Source organism: Muntiacus reevesi, chromosome 12, assembly GCF_963930625.1.
Source record: "Muntiacus reevesi chromosome 12, mMunRee1.1, whole genome shotgun sequence".
Lineage (NCBI taxonomy): Eukaryota > Metazoa > Chordata > Mammalia > Artiodactyla > Cervidae > Muntiacus > Muntiacus reevesi.
Window position 1 is genome coordinate 68,277,671 of NC_089260.1, and position 23,288 is coordinate 68,300,958.

The following is a 23,288-nucleotide window of genomic DNA, read 5'->3' on the forward strand; positions in this document are numbered from 1 at the left end:
TGATTTGACCATGTCATAAAGAGTTCTCTTCATCCATTTTATATTTATTGAGCCCCAACAACGACCTCTGAAGTGAAGTGAAAGTTGCTCAGTTGTGTCCAAATTTTTGTGACCCCTGGACTATACAGTCCATGGAATTCTCCAGGCCAGAATACAGGAGTGGGTAGCCTTTCCTTTCTCCAGGGGATTGTCCCAACCCAGGGAGCAAACCCAGGTCTCTTGCTTTGCAGGTGAATTCTTTACCAGCTGAGACTTAAGGGAATCCCAAGAATACTAGAGTGGGTAGCCTATACCTTCTCCAGTGGATCTTCCTGATCCAGGAATCAAACCAGGGTCTCCTGCACTGCAGGAGGATTCCTTACCAACTGAGATATCAGACAATGACCTAGACACTGTTTTATTTTATTTAAAAAATTCTTCTTGGAGTATGGTTGACTCACAATGCTGTGTTAACCTCAGATATGCAGCAAAGTGAGCCAGCCCCTCCCCCCACATAAATATACATATACATCCATTCTTTTTCAGGTTCTTTTCCCATATAGGCCACCTCAGAATATCGAGTAGAGTTCCTGTGTTATATAATAGGTCCTTATCAGTTATCCACTTTCTACACGGTAGTGCGCATATGCCAAGCCAATCCCAATTTCCCAGTCCACCCTGTCCCCCTGTTTTCCCTCTGGTAACCAAAAGCTTGATTTCAAATACTATGAGTCTGTTTCTGTCTTGAAAGAAAGTTCATTTGTACCCTTTTTAAAAAAAATTTCACATATAAGTGACATCACATGATTTCTGTCCCTGTCTGTCTGACCCACTTCACCTAGGATGATAATATTTAAGTCCATCCATATTACTGCAAATGCCATCATTTCACTCTTTTCCATGGCTGAGTAACATTCCATCATATATATGTTCCACACCTTTTTCCAGCCATTCCTCTGTTGATGAGCATCTAGGTTGCCTCCCTATCTGTTTTAGATTCTCAAGGCAAATAAGACCTCTCAGGGCCTTTCCTATGGGACACTCCGTTGGAACTTTAATTTAGATCAAATAAATAGTTCAGGGAGAACCTTTCTGGGGGTGGAAAGTTCAAAGGACACCTGAAGAATGAGGAAGAGTTGGCCAATAAGAGAGGCAGGCAATAACTACCCCAGGCAGAGGGCAAGGAGGGAGGGTGACCTAGGGTAAGTGAGGTGGGGGAGAGCAAGGGCAGAGGGCTTCTTGCTGAAGCTCTACAGCTTGTTTCAGCCTGGCGCCCTTGGGTTTAGCCACTTCCAGATCATGGTGAAAACCACAGAAAATGGTCTTTCTACCCAATATATCTCTGCCCCGAGACTCCCTCTTCCTGCGATCTGCACAGATCAGAGCTACCCTTTCCTTTCCAGCCTCCCCCACCGTCTCCTCCTTCCCCTCCGTCCGGAGCAGATGGCGCTGTCAAGGCGGTGCTGGTAGCAGTTCCCAAGGAAGTTTTTGGTGTGAGCATGAAGGAGGTGTTGTGTAATGTGATGGTTACTATGGCAAGTTTTATTGGGTAATTGGGTTTGAAGAAACATTTTGATTCATCATTAGCTACTGAGCTAAAAATAGTACCTCACCAAGAGCCTGTTTTCTCTTAAAATGTGTCTGCTGTTCTGAAAGCGCAGTATACACCAAAAATTGGAGCATTTTCTCAAGTCACCTAAATCTTGATCTTGACTCCTCCAAAGAAGGCCCAATTATCATCTGCATTACTTCACAAAAAAGCATGCTTGTTGTTACGAATGAATATAGTATTGACTTAGATGAAAAAAAGAGTCTACTATGTCCTAGTTGAAGAGCCCAATTCATAGAGAAGATAACTTTACAAAGTTTCCCAACTATACAATTTTACAGGCAGGGGATAAAGCCAGTCTCCAAGCATTTCTTTTATCAGATGAATATACAGAATCATGTGGTTGAAATACGGCAATCTATCAAAGGACAAACACTGGTCAACCTCTGTAGTAGAGAATAGACATTGGCTAATCCATGGCACTAGCGGTAAAGAACATGCCTGCCAATGCAGGAGACATAAGAGACGTTGGTTTGATCCCTGGGTCAGCAAGTTACCGCAGGAAGAGGACATGGCAACCTGCTCCAGCATTCTTGCCTGGAGAATCCCATGGACAGAGGAGCCTGATGGGCTACACTCCATAGGGTCGCAAAAGAGTCAAACACGATTAAAGCGACTTAACACAAGCACAGAATCTGTTGCCAAGAGTTAGTTTACTCTCACTTTTCCAAGTTTACCCATTTAACGTTTGAATAAAATAAAATATTCTTCAAACATTTAAGTCCATGGTGGTTATGAGTAAGTGCATGTGTTTGGGTCTACAGGGCTGAGTTATATACCTTGTGACACATTAGGTAGTAAAAATATAACGAAAGCCAAGAACATGAAGTGTCTCCAGCCCATGGTGACTCATACCTAACGCCATCCTGTTTGCAAATTTTTTTCATAAATACGCTTATTCTAAGCTTGGCTCTTAATTCTGGTACTGAACACAGCTAAGCCTATTTTTCCAGCTTTAAAAAGTGGGACAACTAACTTTCCAGGATCGCCACGAGATAAAAAGAGGTCATGTGAGGGCAAACCCCATGTGCTGTTGGTTCCACTAACCTAGGAGCGCAAAGATCTGCCTCTGGGGTTTGAATTCTCAACTCTGCTCCTTACTCAATGTGGGGAGATGGAGCTTTAAATCTCTCTAAGCTTCAGGCTCCTCACATGTTAAGTGGGGATAATAACTGTTACCTACTTCATAGGTTTTTGTGATGGACAGAAGTGATTACAAGGATCCCCGGGCATACGATGATCAGTTAGTACGTGTCAGATGTTACTATCAATAGTCATTTCTTTTTCTCAGCTAGACTGTATGTTCCTCTGCATGGGTGCTAAGTTGCTTCAGTCGTGTCTGACTCTTTGCAACCCTATGGACTGTAGCCCTCTAGGCACCTCTGTCCATGGGATTCTCCAGACAAGAATACTGGAGTGGGTCGCCCTGCCCTCCTCCAGGGGAATCTTCCCAACCCAGGAACTGAACCCACACGTCTTTTGTCTCCTGCGTTGGCAAGCGGGTTCTTTAGCACTAGTGCCACCTGGGAAGCCTCATTCCTTTAATGAGTGATAATAGTCATGCCTAATTCTTTTGGATGCTATAACTATTATGACAATGTATCTATTTTAAAACCTGGGATACTTTTGAGAGTGAGAGGAGGCAGGGACCAATCTGGAGTGTCCTGGGCACTCTGCAATGTATAGTCATCCGACCTGTGACACATGCTACTGGCTTAGGCACAGGCCAATTATATAAACCTTCAAGCTACACTCTTGGGAAATAGCTTAATAATGGGCAATGTCTTCAATTCTCTAAGTGTAGGCACAGCTCTAGGGCCTGGGAATATGTCAGTCAACAAAAGAGACCAAACCCCTTCTTCTACTTATAAGGATGCAGACAATAAACAAAGGAATACAAAAAGACAGATGCACCCCCAGTGTTCATTGCAGCACTACTTAAAATGGTAAGTAGTACTTAAAACTACATAAAGCAACCTAAATGTCCATCGACAGATGAATGGATAAAGAAGATGTCGTACATAAATACAATGAAATATTATTCAGTCATAAAAAGGAATGAAATTGGGTCATCTGTAGTGACATGGACAAACCTAGAGTTTGTCATACAGAGTGAAGTAAGTCAGAAAGAGAAAAACAAATATCGTATATTAACACGCACACATGGAAAGAAGAAAAATGGTGCTGAGGCACCTACGTGCAGAGATGCAGACGTAGAGAATGAACTTGTGGACCGAGTGAGGGGAAAGGAGAGAGCAGGACAAGTGGAGAGAGAAGCAGGGACGTGCACACACCCCCACGTGTAAAAGAGATGGCCAGCAGGAAGCTGCTGCAATGGCACAGGGGGCTCCGCTCGGGGCTCTGTGATGACCTGGAGGGCTGGGATGGGAGAGCAGGTCCAGAGGGAGGGGACATATGTGTACACATAGCTGATGCATGTTGCTATGGCACAGGGGGCTCCGCTCGGGGGTCTGTGATGACCTGGAGGGCTGGGATGGGAGAGCAGGTCCAGAGGGAGGGGACGTACGTGTACACATAGCTGATGCGCGTTGCCGTGCAACAGAAACTAACACAACGTTGTAGCGCAAGTATATTTCAATAAAAACATAAAACACAAAAGCTGTTGGCCCTTAAGAAAAATGTGAGGAATATAAAATTATAGTATTTCTGTGCATTGTGAAGAGTGCTATGGAGAAAAATATAGCTATCTGTGATGAAGTTGTATTTGAGTAGAGAGCTCCCCAAAAGGTGAGCAAACCATGCAGATATCCAATGGAATAATGTGGAGTATATATTCCATTATTGACAAACATTCATAACAATAAATGGAAATTAGAAGGCAAAAATAAAGGATTACAGACAAAATATAATCTAATCAATTTTACGGAGACTTTAAAAACTCATTTCAGATATGCCTGTTGTTTTCCCTATAATTTTGGTGATTTGATCTTTAAATAATTTATAACATAACAGCTTTAACCAGCTGTCATCATTATAAAAACAGTAGTTAAATTTATTATGTATCTCCTACGTGTGTGGTACTTTACCACAATAGGTCAGCTTGGGGGCTATGGCACCTACTTTTCCAATGAGAGACAGGAGGCTCAGAGAGGTGAAAATCCTTGTGTGTGTACGTGGCTAGGTAGAGGAAGTGGGCCTAAAATACAGATTCCAGTTTGCAGATTTCAAATGTCTTGCCTTCTGTCTGATGACTTTGCTTGTAATCCTAACACTTAGATAAGAAGCCTGTGTCCATCTGAGAACAAGAGCAAACATCAAGACATAGTTAATGATGGAAATTCCTTTCTTCCTTCATCATTCCACAAATGCTTTCCCAGGGCCTACTACATGCCAGGTACTGTTCTAGACTTTGAGGATACATTAATGAGAAGTGGACATCACTTTCTATCTGTGGGCCTGCCCTGCTGGCAGAAGCAAATAATACAATTACATAAATTATTTGGAGAGGTAGAAGGTGAAAAGGCTGGCTTAAAACTCAACATTCAAAAAACTAAGATCATGGCATCTAGTCCCATCACTTCATGGCAAACAGAAGGGAAGAAAGTGGAAGCAGTGACAGATTTTATCTTCTTGGGCTCCAAAATCACTGCAGAGAGTGACTGTAGCCATGAGATTGAAAGACGATTTCTCTTTGGAAGGAAAGCTATGACAAACCTAGATGGTATGTTAAAAAGCAGAGACATCGCTTTGCTGGCAAAAGTCCGTATAATCAAAGCTATGGTTTTCCCAGTAGTCGTGTATGGGTGTGAGAGTTGGACCATAAGGAAGGATGAGCACTGAAGAATTGATGCTTTTGAATTGTGATGCTGGAGGAGACTCTTGAGAGTCCCTTGGACTGTAAGGAAATCCAACCAGTCCATCCTAAATGAAATCAACCCTGAATATTCATTGGAAGAACTGATGCTGAAGCTGAAGCTCCAGTACTTTGGCCACCTGATGCAAAGGGCTGACTCACTAGAAAAGACCCTGATGCTGGGAAAGATGGAAGGCAAAAGGAGGAGGGGTGACAGAGGACAAGATGGTGAGATAGCATAACCAACTCAATTGAGATGAATTTGAGCAAACTCCAGGAGAGAGTGAAGGAGAAAGAGCCTAGTGTGTCCATGGGGTCACAAAGAGTTGGACATGATTTAGTGACTAAACAACAACAAAGAGAAGGTAAAAAGCATGCTTTTAAAATAGAGCAATGGGGACTTCCCTGATGGTCCAGTGGCTAAGACTCCATGCTCTCACTGTGGAGGCCCAGGTTCAATCCCTGGTTGGGGAACTAGATCCTGCACACCACAACTAAGGATCTTGCATATTTGGATCAAAGCAGTCAAAGAGTCCATGTGCTGCAATTAAAACCCAGTACAGCCAAATAAATAAATAAAAATAAAATACTGCAACGTAAAATACAATGGAATGTAGGTTGGGGTGGGGTGGGATAGGGATGCTGTGTGAGAGAGGTTATAAATTCACATGAGAACAGCAGGGTAGATGCTGTCACTGAAAGGGTGGCTTTCCTGCCAAAGCGTGAAAAAGGAAGGTAATCTGGGGATCTCTGGGTTAAGGACATCCCCAGCAGACGGAAGAGCCTGTGGTCAGGCCAGAAGAGTATTCTCAAGAATTTCTAGGAGAGAGTTAAGACCGGAGCAGAGTGAACAAGGGAGAGAGTAGTAGAAACCCGGGCAGCAGGTGGAGGGCCAGAGTGGCCCACTTGAGGGACCCCAGCTTGACCAGCATGAAATGGGGAGTCACGCTCGGTTTGCAGCAGGGGAGGGGCTGTGTTGATGACACATTCGTTCTGGGAGTTATCCTCTGAAAAACCACTGGTCCATCTGCTAGAACCTGCAGAATACACAACGGCTTCCTGAGCACTCCTAAAATTTCTTCAACTCGAAGTTCTTCTCTCGACCCATCCAAGAAGCTGGAAGAAGGACTCCTGCTTTGATCAGAAGGGACCTTTGGTAGCATGAGCATCCCATCAAACTTGGAATGCATGAGATTCTAAAGTGCAGTAGAAAGCCAAGCTAGATGATCAGAAGCACTTAGACTGGTGTTCCTTGCTCCCACCCTTCTGAAGACAATGGCTATGGCTTTGAATTCAAGTACAGGACATATGTTTGCATAGTCGTTCTTTAGGGTATGGGATGAGAAGCTCCGGGAAACCAGATGCTAGAAGAGCTGCCCCATCTCCCAGAGTCTCTGTGGGCAGCTGCCAGAGGGCGCTGCTCTCACTTGTGATCACTAGCAAATCTGACCCCATTGTCCGCTGGAGGCAGGCACTGGAACCAATCAGCAATGGAAGCCTTGTAATGTAAAGTAATGCATGCGGGTTCAGTCATGTCTGACTCTTCGTGACTCCATGTACTGTGGCCCACCAGGCTCCTCTGTCCATGGAATTTCCCAGGCAAGAAAGTTCCAGGCAAGAAAGTGGGTTGCCATTTCCTATTCCAGGGGATCTTCCCAACCCAGGGATCAAACCCGCATCTCCTGTGTCTCCTGCATTGGCAGGTGGGTTCTTTACCACTATGCCACCTGGGAAGTTATAATCACAATCTATTGACAGTTAATTTCCTTTGCCCATCAGAGTTTTAGAAATGGTGACAGAGAAGTGTGCCAAGTTAGAGAAAGAGAAATCCCAGTAGTAAATGAACAGTCCTGCCCAGTGTCAGGATACTAAGAAACATTTCAGGTGCAAGCTTCCAGGTCTGATAAGCAACAGGGCTAGTAACTTGCCCTCCATAACCAAGTTATTATACCATCTGATACACTGAATATCAGAAAGCTTTAAAATATAAATTGTATTAACAACTGCCAAGTGTATTTTTTGGTCTGAGTGCTTTGAGTGAGTGGATCATTTAGAGAACGCGTTGGTTCAATGGAAAGAAGTGGGCTTTGAAATACATGTCTTCCTTCAATATTTAATCAAAACAGTGATTCAACAGAGTTCCAGTACTGTCTCTTTTAGCTATTATTTTTTAAAGGTCAAAGAGAATACTCAGAGAAAGAGACACAAGTCTTTTACTTTTTTCCTTTTAGTAAAACACACCATGTTGGAGAAATGAAGTTTGATTACATTCTTTCAGCCTTCCATCAAACGATTTGGAAGTAGCAGTTAAAAAATATCAAAGGCATACATTTTCATTAAACAGGCTATTCGCTAGTGCTTTGGCCTGAGCCTTTTGCCAACTCTTTCATTTTGGCCATGTCATACTCCCTAACAGCTCTGTTCATTCATTCAATAATTACCTACATATTATCAGTTATGTGCTAGGCAATGTTGTAGGGGCTGGAAAGATGACAGTGGATTAAAGAATCAAGGTCTCAGAACTTCCCTGGTGGTCCAGTGGCTGAACTGTGAGCTCCCAATGCAGGGGGCTCAGGTTCAATCCCTAGTTGGGGAACTAGATCTCACATGGTGAAACTAAGAGCTGGCATGCCACAGCTAAATTTCCCGCATACCACAGCTAAGACCAGGTGCAGACAAATAGATAAAATAAATTAAAAAATAATAAATATGAAAAAAGAACCAAGGTCTTTGCCCTTATGAAGCTTCCACTGCAAACCGTATAACAGGTAACCTGCAAACAGGTGACGCAAGACTTCCCCGGTGGCTCAGTGATAAAGAGCCCACCTGCCAATGCACGAGACACAGGTTCAGTCCCTGAGTTGGAAAGAGTCCCTGTAGAAGGAAATGGCAATCCACTCCAGTAAGCTTCCCTGAGAAATTCCATGGACAGAGGAGCCTGGCAGGCTACAGTCCACGGGGTCATGACTCGGGGACTGAGCCACACACACACAGGCAACACACATGGCCTAAAGCTTAAAGTCCCAAGGCTTTACCCACATTACCTCTGTTAGCAATCACACTGGCCTTCTAAGATACATACTATAACCATCCCATTTTATAGATGAGGGAACTGAGGCTTAAAGAAGTTAAATAACTTGCCAGGTCACAAGTTAGTGAGTGGTGGTGTCAGGATTGAAACCCAAGTACTCTAGTTCTGAAGCATGTCTTATCACTCATTTTGCCAAAACACCTTCTTTAATTTGAGAGGAAATATACAAGTGACACTTCCTGAAAACAAAAATCTGGAGGGTATGGATATGGGCATCTCATTTTTCAGCAGTGGAGGGCTCACTATTTAGCCATGCCATTTTGTTGGTACCTCTAAATCTTACCTTTGAATTCCCAGCTCACCTGCTATAGTGAAATTTTCCTGTGTCCCCAGTCAGAGTTAATGACATCACCTTCTTTCTGGCTCCAAATACTACAGAAATGTCAGGGACTCTTGTGGAGATGACAAAAAGGGAGGAGAAAAGGAATAATCATGGTGATGATGAAAATAAAGGTAATGTTGGAACTAATGAAAATGATGATCTGAGATATTGTAGGCAGTACTGGCTTTTTGCAGCACAAATGTATGGCAGCTGCTTACGTCACGTCAATGACAAACAGTATTTTCTACAAGTAGGTGTGTCACAAAAGGCCAAGAGCTTCTTGGGGTGGAGTGAGTTTCCTGTCATTTGAGTATTCAAGCAGAATTGGTATAAAAATTTAATAGAAAACATACAGATTAAGTGGCTTCCCTGATAGTTCAGTGGGTAAAGAATCTGCTTCCAATGCAGGAGACCTCAGTTCAATTCCTGGGTCTGGAAGATCCCCTGGAGAAGCAAACAGCTACTCACTCCAGTATTCTGGCCTGGAGAATTCCATGGACTGTATAATCTGTGGGGTCACAAAGAATCCAGCATGGCTGAGCAACTTTCACTTTCACATATAGATTAAGCATATTAATCTATATTCTACTTTTTTATGATACTCTTCCCAGACTCATACCCAAAATTGAGAGGACAAATGAATGTCAGTATGACTCAAAAATTTCCCCTAGTATTACATAAGTTTTCCTTTCATCTACCTATCTGTTTATCTAGCTAGTTAGCTAGTTAGCCACCCAATCCAGTACTTGTGTCAACTTCCTCATTGTAAGGTCAATAGATCTTATAAATTTATTTGATAACTCAAGCTTACTGAGATCCACCATAAGAAATAAGCAACAAAATAAGAGTAATTATGTTTAATAAAATTGGTGGTTATCTCTTTAATGATACCATCTATTTAAAGACTATGGAGGTCATGAGTATTTTTATCAGAACGTGGACTATTAAAAGAAAAGCATCACCTTGGCATAATGATTTTGTGGTAGGATGACTGCAATTACTACTTAAAGGCAAATTCATCTTCCCTTGGTATGATTCCTATTCATCTACTGGTACCAAAAGTATTTTGTCTGCAATTTTTAGCCTTATCCAGGATTTGAGCCAGAAAGAAAGAGGCCAGAAGCTTGGTAGAAGCACTAATCTGAACCCTGGTCCAACCCACAATTATCTCACCTTTTTAGACATTAAAATCTATTGTAGTATATCCTCTAGAGAAGCCAGAATCACCACCTGACCCTGAACATCAACCTGGGTATTCCCATTCATTTTTTCAATCTTATATAAATATTTATCAAACATGGCGTACTCAGAGTATTCAGGTGTGCAAGCAAATTTGCCCCATTTCTTATTTCATCATACCTACTCTCTAGTGGAAAAACAGACATGGAACAAAAACTCTCACCACACACACACACACACACACACACACACACACACACAGTGTTATGTGTTATCTAAGAAAAGTACAAGAAGACATGTGCTTAGTCATGTCTGACTGAGCCCTCCAGGCTCCCCTGTCTATGGGATTCTCCAGGCAAGAACACTGGAGTGGGTCGCTATTTCCTTCTCCAGGGCATCTTCCGATCCAGGGATTGAACGTGGCATCTCTTGCATCTCCTGCATTGGTGGGTGGATTTACTATCACTAAGCCACATGCTGGGACCTAAGAGAGGGCAGAGGAAGCCTCCCTGAGAAAGCTCCTTGGGTTGAAAATGAGGAAAGAGCTTCTTAGGAAAAGGAGGAACAGAAACTTGGGCAGCTCAGAGGCAGAAAGAGACATGGGTCTTTGGAGGAACTGAACGGAAGTCAGTTTCTTGAACTGAGTGAGAAGGAGATGAAGAATGGAATCATTGGAGGAAGACAGAGGCCAGATCTTAAATGTGGATCCCAGGGGGAAATTCTGCCTTTGCCTCAAGAGCAATGGATACTCACCTTTGCTGAAGGATTCTAAGCAATAATCCCCAAGAGAAGAACTCCACCCTGTGACGCTGTGGACAGATGACTGGTAAGGTCGAAAGAGGGTGCAGGGCGGCCACTGTGATTCAGGTGAGGAACAGGATCTCCTGCACTGAGGTGAAAGGATGGAGATGAGGGGGAAGAAATGAGCCTATTCAGATGGCAAACTGGGCAGGAACTTGCAGTAGCCCGGCCACGGGGACTGAGAGATGGAAAAGTGACAGAGATGGGCTTTCTGGTTTGGGCAACTGCAAGGATGGACCAGAGAACACTGGACCCACTGAGATCAAGATCTGGGTGGAGGGATAAGCTTAAGGGAACTGCAGAATGTAAATAGCCCCATTCCTTTATGATATCAGAAGGTCTTTTTCGGATTTCCTTTTAGAATCCAATTATTGTACATGTAGCCAATTATTTATGACATCAAGAGTCACAGAGTCATAAGTTTCAAATTAGAAGGGATCTTAAAAATTATTTAGTTCAACCCTTTGCCTTTTGCCCCATATTCCTGATGATGGACATCTGGCTTCTCCTGAACACCTCCAGGGATGCCTTTTAATCTCGCAAAGCCCGGTGTGATTTCAAAGAGTTATAAATAGGAAGGCATCCTTTTCTTCCTTTGGGACATAGTCCTACAAGCCTTCTCCAGCCATAATTATTGCCTGGTATTTATACTAGTGCTATAAATTATGTATCAGATGACACATCTGACCTGAATCTTTATGTTCCCGAAACCTAAAGAATGAAGCAAAAAAAAAAAAAAAAAATCACAAAATGAAAATGGCTCTGTTTGTCTTAAATGAACAGATCGTCAACAGAAGAGCTGCAATCAAGGAGTGGTCAATGGTTATGTATTGGTCAATGTACCATAGATATATTTTGCAGTCAGCATTGATTAGTAATCTCATTTGGGATGTTGGTAATGGAGACGTGTGTTCATGGAGTTCCTTGGAAGAAAAGCTATGACAATCTAGACAGTGTATTAAGAAGCAAAGAAATTACTTTGCTGACAAAAGTCCATATAGTCAAGTGAGTGAAAAGTGAAAGTCACTCAGTCGTGTCTCTTTGTGACCCCATGGAATACAGAGTCCATGGAATTCTCTAGGCCAGAATACTGGAGTGGGTAGCCTTTCCCTTCTCCAGGGGATCTTCCCAATCCAGGAATAGAACCAGGGTCTCCTACATTGTAGGTGGATTCTTTACCATCTGAGCTATCAGAGCTATGGCTTTTCCAGTAGTCATATATGGATGTGAGAGTTGGACCATATGGAAGGCTGAACACTGAAGAATTCATGCTTTTGAGGTATGGTGCTGGAGAAGACTCTTGAGAGTCCCTTGGACAGCAAGAAGATCAAACCAGTCAATCCTAAAGGAAATCAGTTCTGAATATTCATTGGAAGGACTGATACTGAAGCTGAAATTCCAAAACTTTGGCCACCTGATGCGAAGAACTGACTCTTTGGAAAAGACCCTGATGCTGGGAAAGATTGAAGGTGGGAGGTTAAGGGGAAGACAGAGGATGAGATGGTTGATGGCATCACTGACTTGATGGACATGAGTTTGAGTAAGCTCCGGGAGTTGGTGATGGACAGGGAGGCCTGGTGTGCTGCGGTAAATGGGGTTGCAAAGAGTCGAACACGACTGAATGACTGAACTGAACTGAGAATGCTCATTTCTTTTTTAAAGCTTTTTTTTTTTTTTGAACTTTTTGGCAGCACCCAGTGGCATGGGGGATCTTAGTTCTCTGACCAGCAATCAAACCCTTGACCCCTCCAGTGAAAACGCTGGCATCTTAACCACTGAACCACCAGGGAAGTCCCTGTATCATTTTTAAAAAAGATGCCACACACTGTACAAGTGGTCAGGTACTCAGTCTACGGGCTACTGTCCTGTGTTTGACCAGTTCCAGCCCCATCTCAAAGCAAGACAGCCTGACGATGTGTAACCACCCGTATCAGGCCCATGTGTGTCACAGAAAGACTACTACTATTACTATTACTACTACAACCCAGGGCTTGGTGACTCCCATTTATCAGCTCGACACTTGCTCTTATTCATCAGCTCCTTTCATATCTACAAACTATGAAGCTCTGACAGCAGGTGTCCTCCATCCCCATCCTGTTACAGGTCAGGTGACTGATGTACGACAGGATAAAGTGAGTTCCTCAGGGCCTTGCTGTTTATGTCCTGGAGTCTGCAGATGATGAAGAAGAAACCACAGAAGCCAAACTCCATGCTGTAGGATATTCAGGCTGCATAAATGCCCAGCTCAATCACTTCTGGCTAACACTGACATAAAATAGCTTGTTAATAACTGCTGACATGCACATTTTAAAAAAGCTAGATAGGCAATTCTGACAAGTGCCACAAATCACTAATTAAATACTCAAAGTAAACATTTGTCTATCAATTAACTATCTCAGTTACTATCCCTTTTGAAACAAATCGAATGACTAAAATCATGTACAGTTTTACAAGTCACGGAGTCAATGTAATTAAACTACTAGGAGAAACTCTATATTAAATACTATCTAATAAGTAATTCTCTTAGCATTTGCTATAATCTTACTTGTATTTCTCTTCCTTCTCAGAGATCACAGACCTCAGCCAGCTCTGTTTTCTGTAATGACTGTCATAATCTGATCTTGGAAGCTAAATAAACCAAGAAAACATACAAATCCTCACCTCCACACTCATTATAACTTGTTGTGGTTCAGTTGCTCAATCATGTCTAATTCTTTGCAACCCCATGGACTGCAGCACACCAGGCTTTCCTTTCTTTCACTATCTCCTGGAGTTTGTTCAAACCCCATTGTGGCCTTCTCCTCCTGCCCTCAATCTTTCCCAGCATCAGGGTTTTTTCCAGTGAGTCAGCTCTTCACATCAGGTGTCCAAACTATTGGAGCTTTAGTTTTCAGCATCTGTCCTTCCAATGAATATTTAGGGTTGATTTCCTTTAGGATTGGCTGGTTTGAATTCCTTGCAGTTCAAGGGACTCTCAAGAGTCTTCTCCAGCACCACAGTTTGAAATTGTAGAGTGTGAGCCATCTCAAAAACCATTTCATAGTGATAGACTTTTAGAGCTGTGAGGAATTCATTTCAAGGTCAAGACAGGTGGGGTGGTCTGTACAAAGCTGCATGGCCTTGGATATAAAATCCGAGGTCCATCTTTTGATGACTGTGAGCTGCTATTTTCAATGCAATGTGCTATTCCCCTGGCTCCATAAAGCAATAATATCATTATGCACATTGCTACCATTTGGAATACAAATTTCATTTTTCTTCCCCTTTATGACTTTTAACGAATTGCCTCTGAAACTAGCAGAGTTAATTGAGATAAAATAGTCTTAAAAGACCATCAAATCCAGGGGCAGCTTTGAAATGAGACAGATGTTGTTAAAGTACTTTATTAGCTGTCTGACCAAAGGGATATGATGTAATACGCTGAGCTTAGCATCCTCAGCTATAAAAAGGAAGCAGCAGCACTGATGCTAAGATGATTCCTCAGGCATTGACTCAATAAGCCTCTGCTACGAGCTTTTCCAGTGACGTGCCAACATCCATTCCAGAGACATATAAAAGGTCCGTTAGTTAGTTAAGTCGCTCAGTTGTGTCCAACTCTTTGCGACCCTTGGACTGTAGCCCACCAGGCTCCTCCCTCCATGGAATTCTCCAGGCCAAGAATACTGGAGTGGGTTGCCATTTCCTTCTCCAGAGGATCTTCCCAACCCAGGGATCGAACCCAGGTCTTCTGCATTGCAGGCAGACGCTTTAACCTCTGAGCCACTAGCGAAGCTGTCTTCAAAGAGTGTATGGTTTAGCAGTAGAAACAAATAAGGAAACAATAGCTTCAATCTCATCTACCAACCCCTATTCCTTCTTCAGGTCTTAATTAAGAATACTTTTCTCATTTCAGTTCAAGTCAAGTGTTTTCTTTTAAATAGAAACCAGGACCAGAACTAGGGTGAGACTAGCTGAGTTCCTAGGGTGTACAGTTTAGAAATTTATTTATTTCTTTGGCTCTATATTGCCTTTAAAAGGGTGCAAAGGGCATGAGGAGACCCAAGAGGACAGGGACCTATATCTACCTGATCGAGTGTCAGAAAGCCCATTGCAGAGAAGGTGGGGTCTCTGTTGAATTTCAAGCAGATGGGCCGGTAAAATTTAATGAGGTCAGAAAAGAAGGAATATCTAATTCATTCTGTGTGTTAGTTGTGTAGGTGTGTCCAACTCTTTGCGATCCCACGAACTATAACCCACCAAGCTTCTCTGTTCATGGAATTCTCCAGTCCGTGGAATTCTCCAGGCAAGACTACTAGAGTGGGTAGCCATTCCTTTCTCCAGGGGATCTTCCTGACCCAGGGGTCGAACCTGGGTCTCCAGTATTGTAAGCAGATCTTTACCATCTGAGGTACCAGGGAAGCCCCTAACTCTAGCTGTTGAGAAAACTTCAGAATTCTGGCATTTTTTCACTACTCACAAAACCCTTTTAGGCATCAAGAAAACAAAGTCACTTGGCCAATGTCACTGAGAAAATTCAGGGTAAAAATAGGACAACAATTTGTGGTACCTGTGTCTTTAAGGAAATGTGCATACATAGCTTCAGAAATCTCTCTCACTGTCCATTGGCACAGTTCACAGATCCTCTCTGGCTGAAATGTCTTGGGCAGCACCCCAATAGCACGTGTTGTCATCGTTCACTTGGTAAGAGACAAAGGTTGTGTCTCTCTCATAAACAGAGAAGAAAGCCCTCTGTTCACTAGGTGCTGACTGTCTGGTCCCAAGAACCCATCCTCAAATGAGCTGCCCATCACCAGTAGGCTGGGAAGACTCATGTAAGTAATGGGAGAAGTTTGATGTTGAAAATAAGTTGGTTCTTACTGATTTTGATTTTGTTTCTTGAACTGACAGTAGAAAGGGAATTGATGGGGATGATACCTCACAGAACTGAAAACAGGAGGCTGACTCATAGCCTTTTTGGACGTCAGGAAGGCTGTTTTATTCACTTGCATTGGGTTCCAATATCTAAAATTGGGCTCTGTATTGCCTTTACTATTGTCTTACTAATTAATTTATTTATTTTTGGCTGCGCTGGGTGGTCATTGCTGCACGTGGACTTTCTCTAGTTGCTGTGACCAGGGGCTATTTTCTCGCTGTGGGACGCAGGCTTCTGATTGCAGAGGCTTCTCGAGTTGTGGAGCACAGGCTTTAGTGCACAGGCTTTACTCTGCTGAGGAGTTGAGGCTCTCAGGTCCTAGAGAGTGCAGGCTTCAGTAGTTGCAGCATGCAAACGCAGCCTGGTTCATGGGCTTAGTTGCCCCACAGCATGTGAAAACTTCCCGGACCAGGGATCGAACCCATGTCCCCTGCATTGGCTGGTCAATTCTTAATTACCAGACCACCAGGGAAGTCCATATGTTGGCTTTCAGTAGTCTTCAGATAAAACTGGTCCAGTTGGGGTACAAATTGGTCTTTATATGATAGGTTTTATGCTGTAAAAGTGGGAGACTAAGTATAATTCAGTTATTACACTCAGCAGGGTCAGCTGGTTCTGTTCAATGGCCTTCTCTTAGGAGTGAGGCAGACCAGCCTGGCTGGCGAGGGGCGCCAGGAAGCAGGTAGGAAAGTAGGGACACTGCTTGCCCACAGCTACACCTGGATGAAGCTAGAGAGTGAACATCCATAGGTGCCCAGCAGCGGGGACCACTGAGGGGTCTGGCCAAAGAATTGATTCGGGGTAGAATACCACGAAGCAGTATACCACAAAGCACCTGATGCAAAGAGCAGCTCATCAGAAAAGACCCTGATGCTGGAGAAGACTGAAGGCAGGAGGAGAAGAGGATGACAGAGGGTGAGATGGTTGGATGGCATCACTGACTCAATGAACATGAGTTTGAGTAAATTCCAGGGGATAGTGAAGGACAGGGAAGCCTGGCGTGCTGTAGCCTGTGGGATTGCAAAGAGTCAGACACGACTGAGCAAGTGAACACCACCACCACAAAGCAAGAGGCTTCCCAGGTGGCAAAGTGGTAAAGAATCTGCTGCCAATGCCGGAGACACAAATGATGTGGATTTGATCCCTGGGTCAAGAAGATCCCCTGGAGAAAGAAATGGCAACCTGCTCCAGTATTCTTGCCTGGAAAATTCCATGGAAGGAGCCTGGAGGGCTGCAGTTCATGGGGTCCCAGTCAGACATGACTGAGCACACACACAATGCATGCATGCATGCACAAGGACAAAAGATGATGAACCACAGAGCAAAGAGAGCCTGAGAGAGGTGTCGTGTGGGGGTTCAGAGCCAAGGTGCTAAAGAACCAAGAAGGAAGCCAAGGAACTCACCTTAATACCTGGACTCTACTTTGTGTGGATGGACTGGATCCATTTAAAATTTTCAGAAATGGACAAATAGGTATGGATAATTTAGGTCCATCATTTTTAATCTCATTTTCCTATTTTGACTGAAATGATCTGGATAATGACTTAAATTTTTCTTCATGTTATCTAATATAACTTCCTTAACACAGGTCTAGCGAGCACTCAGGTTGGAGCTTTCTGCCCAAAGGACTTCTTGGGATAACATTGAGTGTGCTTTTGCCTGTATTGACCAAAGAAATGGATTCCCCCTGCCCCCACTGGTTTCTCACTGATTGTGTGTGTTGAGGGGTAGCCAGGGAGAGGACAGGGGAAGGAGTTGATCATAAAATATTCATTCATTCACTTCACTTATAACTGCACTGTTTAGTACTGTTAATGTGCCAGATACGATGCTAGGAGCCAGGGACACAAAGATGAGCAAGACACAATCCTTGACCTCAAGGGGCTCACAGCCTGGTGGGCACATGAAATGTTATAAGTTGTTTTGATAGTTGAAAATGCAGAGTGTAGCAATGTACCAAGGAGAGGGAACTGAGCCTTGCTTAAGCTCCTTGTCTGCCCACCCTTGTGTGAAATGGGTTGCCTGGAGCGCCAAGGCATCTGCTCAGTTTCTAGCTGGAGTTATTGGGTAATGTGCTTCCCAGGTGGTCCCAGTGCTAAAGAACACGCCTGCCAATGCTGGAGACGCAAGAGACACGGGTTTGATTCCTGGGTCGGGAAGAACCCCTAGAGGAGGAAACGACAACTCACTCCAGCATTCTTGATTGAAAAATCCCATGGACAGAGGAGCCTGGCGGGCTACAGTCCACGGGGTTGCAAAGAGTCAAATGTGACTAAGAACATAGAGCAGCTAGGAGAACCTGGAGCTGCTGCCAAGCCCGGCCTTCTCAACACGAGGCAGATGCTCTCGTGCGTCTGCTGATCACCAGGCCTGGGATGCGTTCAGTCTGTGATAAGGTGATGCTTTATAACTGACCCCCTGGCCCTTCCCAGGGTCTCTTTACCCTCTTCACCAGGAAGATCCACACCCTTTTACAATTTCTTCTAAAGTCTGACATTTCCTTTCACACAACTCCTAAAAGAAATCCACTGTAGCTTTGATTTTTTTCATGCTTTAGAGACTGTAGTAAAAAGAGCCCAAGACCTGCATAAAACACTTACCCAATGCTGTGTGTTTCAGACAGGTCCTAAGAGTCAGTTATAAACCTCCCTACCTCTGTACCAGATTCACAAACTTCCCTCGTCCCCCCAGATCCATTCAGGTATCCCCCTCCTTAAAGTGACAACCTTGGCGGTATAACATACAGCTGTGTCTCAGAATCTAGAACCCAACAGTCAGTCAACAAGCATTTACTGAACAGTCTTCCACTCAATCCTATTATCCTCTTCTTCCTCTAAGTCACTCTTGATTTTTTGAGAAGCAGTAAACTTGAATCTATTTTTGCCATCTTTTCATGATGATGGAGGAGGGGCCATGTGTCAGAATTCAGAATTCTGGTCCCCAAAATAGAGGCAGATGGCATTGGGTATGGGTCCCAGAGGACCACGCAGGGGTCCCTCCTGAAAGGGCTACAGACTCGTGGGCAAATGCCCTCTGGTTGAGGGAGGGAAGGAGCAGGCCGAGCTGACTTCATCTTGAAAAAGAAGGAAACTCCATCTTGCACTTTCAGTGAGCTTTGGACCATGTGCCTGGTAGCCATGGGGATAACATACCCATGGCCGAACTGGCCTCCCAGACTGATAAACACCGGATTCCATACCAAGATTTCCTGTCGCCCAAAAGAATGTAATGATCGCCTGTGTAGTCAGTCACCTTTGTAATCTTTAGGGCACTCATTGGTGTAGGCAACAACGCAGAACCAGCTGAGCCTTCTGAGTATGAACCATGGCTGTAACCTGATTTTATCTCCCTTTAACACTTTCCAGGCTAGATTTAAGGAATCTGGGGAAGTGGGCTTGAGCAGTACACTTAAGGCATATAAGGTTTTCACAAAAGTTGGTTGGGGTCCTTGGCTGAGAGGAGACTCTGCCTTGGGCTCACCGGTGTAATAAACTGCATCCACTATCCGCATTGTCTTTTTGAGTGTGTGTTTCCTGGAACACATGGCTACAACATGGTCATCTTGACTGCTTACCCTTTGCCCTTTGTCCTCTCCTTTTTTCTCGCCTGCAAAGTGGCTGTGATGGCTTAGAGATGCAGCCAGTTGTTTTCAAACGAACTAGAGCAAAAGATCTTCCCTGTGGAATTCTCCGTTAGAGCATCCTGGATAGATTTCTATACAGCTTTCTCTTGATGAATCCCCTGACAGGGAGCTCATCACTTAAAAAACATCCCCCTGGGTGGGTCTAGTTGTTATAAACCCTTATGAGCTTTAGGTGAACCAAAATCTCTCATGATATAAAGACCACCCGTTGGTCATTATTCTGTCTTAAAGAATACACCTAAAGTAAACAGTCTGTTTGTCATGAAGTACCTCCAATATTTGAAAACACTGACCATATATCTTCTATCTTTAGACCTTGCAGGAACGCTTCTGTTTGTTTGTTTTTCTAGTTCTGTTCTATTTTGCTGCAATTTTTTCCATGTTCTGAGTGAAAGAAATACATTATATTTTGACTATACATTCTCTAATCTTTAGTCATCTTGGTTTTATAAGCAATCATGTGTATTCAACACACAACCACACACAAAAAAGGAGAAAAGATCCTGAAATGGTTTACTCTAGCCAACTGGAAAACCAGCTGACACAGGACAAGGACGTAGTTTATAAGACAGCTCAACAAAATAATTCTTCTTTCACATGAAAATTTTATGCTGGTATACTTTTTATATAGATGTGGCAGTTTTTAAAATTTACTTGTTAAAAAAAACCCCAAACATTAATATGATTTAATTTCACACTTAGTTCATGTCTTCACCATGTAAATTTTTACCGCGTTCTGATTTAGGAGAATTTTGTGTTTCAAAGATATTTTGCAACTCATAACACCTGAGTTTGGAGGCATATAAATCAGGAAGTGGGGTGGAAGAGATAGAAAACCTCACTTGACTAATGAATAGGCAAGGTATTATACATATTAAAACACATGACGTAGGTAAAAATAAAATTCAGATGTAAAATCACAGACATGCCCAATCAGAGTCCGAAGCAGAGATATCAAGGAAACACCAAATTGTAGGTTTATCTGACAACACAGGGTTATAATCCCAGTTCCCTGGTTGAGAGGGGGGCACTCATTTGTATTCACGGGTAGAATGGCTTTTATTCCTCCTGGGAGGTGGCCCGGCATCCCTGGGAATGTCTGGGGCCTCAACGGTTAATTAATCTACCCAGCATTCTTCTGTACCCTGCAGAGAGCTAACTGTGAAAAATCTTGCAGTGAGAAAAGCTGCCTTCCAAAGTGCTGCTTAAGTGACCTGACTTCTTAAAATAGTTCTTTATAAACAAAACTCACATGATCTAATTTGAGTGTGTAAATCCAATTATGTTCCCTGGGGAAACACAGGGAAGATGATACTGGCTCTCGCTGCTCTGTGATGGCTGGTTGGGCAGAGGAGCATTCTTTTACTTCAGCCCCAAGAAAATGCTGGGGGAGAAATTATTTATGGAACCCATTTTCTTGCTAACTGAGGGTCAGACCTATACATCCCAGAAACTTGCCTATTTTCTGTTCTTGGTACCTTGTGTTATAGAGAAAGTAGAGAACAGGCCATATGTCTAGTGAACTGATATGACATCCAACTGTATATTCTAGAATTCCTGGTTGATCACAGCATCAGTATTGTGCCCATTTGTTGGTGAAAGGAAGGGTATGGAATAAGTATTACAAATGTCTCCCATGTTCTGAAAACAAACACATGCAGGGTCAACTCAAATAGATACACTTGGGAAAAGAATAAATTATCATCCTAAGAAATATTTAGACAGTGAAATGTCACATCAGTTCGATCGTAGTAGTATCCTTTGATTACATGTTGCCGGCAGCACTGAAGTTGGAATCAACTTTTTTTAAAAAGAATCTTTCCTTTTAATGCTTGGTTTCACTTATTTTTGAGGAGCTCTTAAAATGCCATCAATCATCAAGGTGTAAATATGACTAATGTACTTGTCCTACTTAGCATGGTACTGCAGCAGCTGCTCCAGAAATAAAGTCCTCCCAGTCTTCCCAGTTCCCATCTAACTGTGCTCCAACTCACTGAAACCAGTCAGGTGACATTACTGGCTAGACAGAAAAACAAACTCATAATTCAATCTTGCAAAGACCACATCACACGTCATTTTACAACTCAGTCTAAATACACAGATGTCAAGTTTATTGGCCACTCCAGGGCAAATGTGTCTACAGATAAAGGCTGAAGGGACTTAGTTGGTCATTTCAGAGGTCATTAAAAATATCCTTTGCAAAGCCTACTCTGCATCACAAAAAAAAAAAAGAGGAAAGGAAGGAAGGAATAGATAGAACCAAAAAGGACAGTCTCTGGGCATTTTTCAGAAGTAAGAGAGGATGATATTTCCATTTCCTGGTGTTCAGAGGACCCTCTTGGGAATGCTGACACTCAAATCTGCTTTTGAAAGTCATTTTCTCAGACAGGTTGGAATGCTGCAATTATTTTTTTTTTTTAAAGCCTACATGAATTTGCCAACTGAAAATGCACAGAAATGGAGGTATTTGGGCTTTTAAAAAATGCACATCATAACTAGTGAGGTGCTTGAAATAGGACTCCAGTTACACTTTAATGGATATTTGTGTTTTCTGAAGTATCTGTCTTGATATCAAATACCAAATGGAGACAATTTAAATGACATGTCATTTGCTGTGCATTAAGTAGTCATAAGATTCCCTTTATCTGACTTGGATTAGCAGACTTAGACAAAGAACATATAACATATGCTTATATTTAAATTTTATAAGTGGGGAGAAAGATGTTGGTAATTCCATTACACTCACGTTGTCTTTACTGTGAAGTCAACCCTTCACTCAAATGATCAGAAATGTGCAAAGGCTACTTCTCTCCTGAGCCCAACCTGCTCATACCAGACACCACTATCTCACCTAATATAAATGACAGATGCTCCCTAAAAAGATTTTTAAAGGCCAAATGGTAAGCTATAAGTCCCTTGTTTTTAGTCAAGTGCAATGATCGTGCCTTAATTAGCATTCTTCTGGCACTGGTCTCTTCTGTTTCATCGGATATATATAAGATTGGGAAAAAAAGGCTGCTTTCCAAATTCAACTCTGACAGCATGACCTTGAGCACTAACTTACCTGGATTTGCATACTTGGCTGCATTTGCTCTAGAGTTATCTTGGAGAAATCACCTCCTCTCTAACACTGCTGCTTGTCTGCCTCACCAAGAGGTTCAAAGGGTTAATTAGCCACTAGCTGCAACATTTTAGAATCCCCGGAGGGAAGCATAATGCAGCAATCTTTCTGGTTAAATACCGCTGTCTCTCAGTGTTCCAATAACTAAATGATTTTCAATAACTAAATGATTTTCTTATCACTAATGAACTGAAGAATGAGAACAAGACAAATTTCAAATGTTAGGTAGCCCGTATTATTGTCACCAGCAATCAAAATAGAGTAAAATGCTAATTACAGCAACAGAGCTGAGGCTGTATCTACCGTGTGGAAGAACTTAACAAATATGACCTTATCACTCATAAGTTATTTATACATATAATGCCATTCTGTAATGAATTTTTAGATGGGTAAATTGAACTGGCAAGATAAACAATTTGTTTAACATGTGGAAGAATTCTGTTTTGTAGAGGAAATCTGGACAAAAGTGCTACTATCTTTGGCTTGAATCACATAATGAAGCTGTTTGTTTCTTCAGTTGCTGAGTTGTGTCTGACTCTTTGCGACCCCATGGACTGGAGCCCACCAGGCTACGCTGTCCATGGGGTCCCCCAGGCAAGAACGCTGAAGTGGGTTGCCATTTCCTTCTCCAAGGGGGTCTTCTCAGATCAGGGATCAAACCCATGTCTCCTCTGTTGACAGGCGGATATTTTACACTGAGCCACCAGTCACTCAGTCATCTCCGACTCTTTGCAACCCCATGGACTGTACAGTCGATGGAATTCTCCAGGAAAGGAATTCTCCTTTCCTTTCTCCAGGGGATCTTCCCAATCCAGGG

The 23,288-nt window shown here is 42.9% G+C and overlaps 1 protein-coding gene and 1 non-coding gene across 2 annotated transcripts in view; one reads left to right on the plus strand and one right to left on the minus strand.

Moving 5' to 3' along the window:
- The window catches only part of ADCY8 (adenylate cyclase 8), a 225,457-nt gene that overhangs the window by 196,661 nt on the left and 5,508 nt on the right, over positions 1-23,288 (minus strand). The gene's annotated exons all lie outside the window — the stretch shown is intronic.
- On the plus strand, positions 5,805-5,876 carry TRNAE-CUC (transfer RNA glutamic acid (anticodon CUC)). The gene has a single exon. It is a non-coding gene; the product is annotated as a tRNA-Glu (tRNA).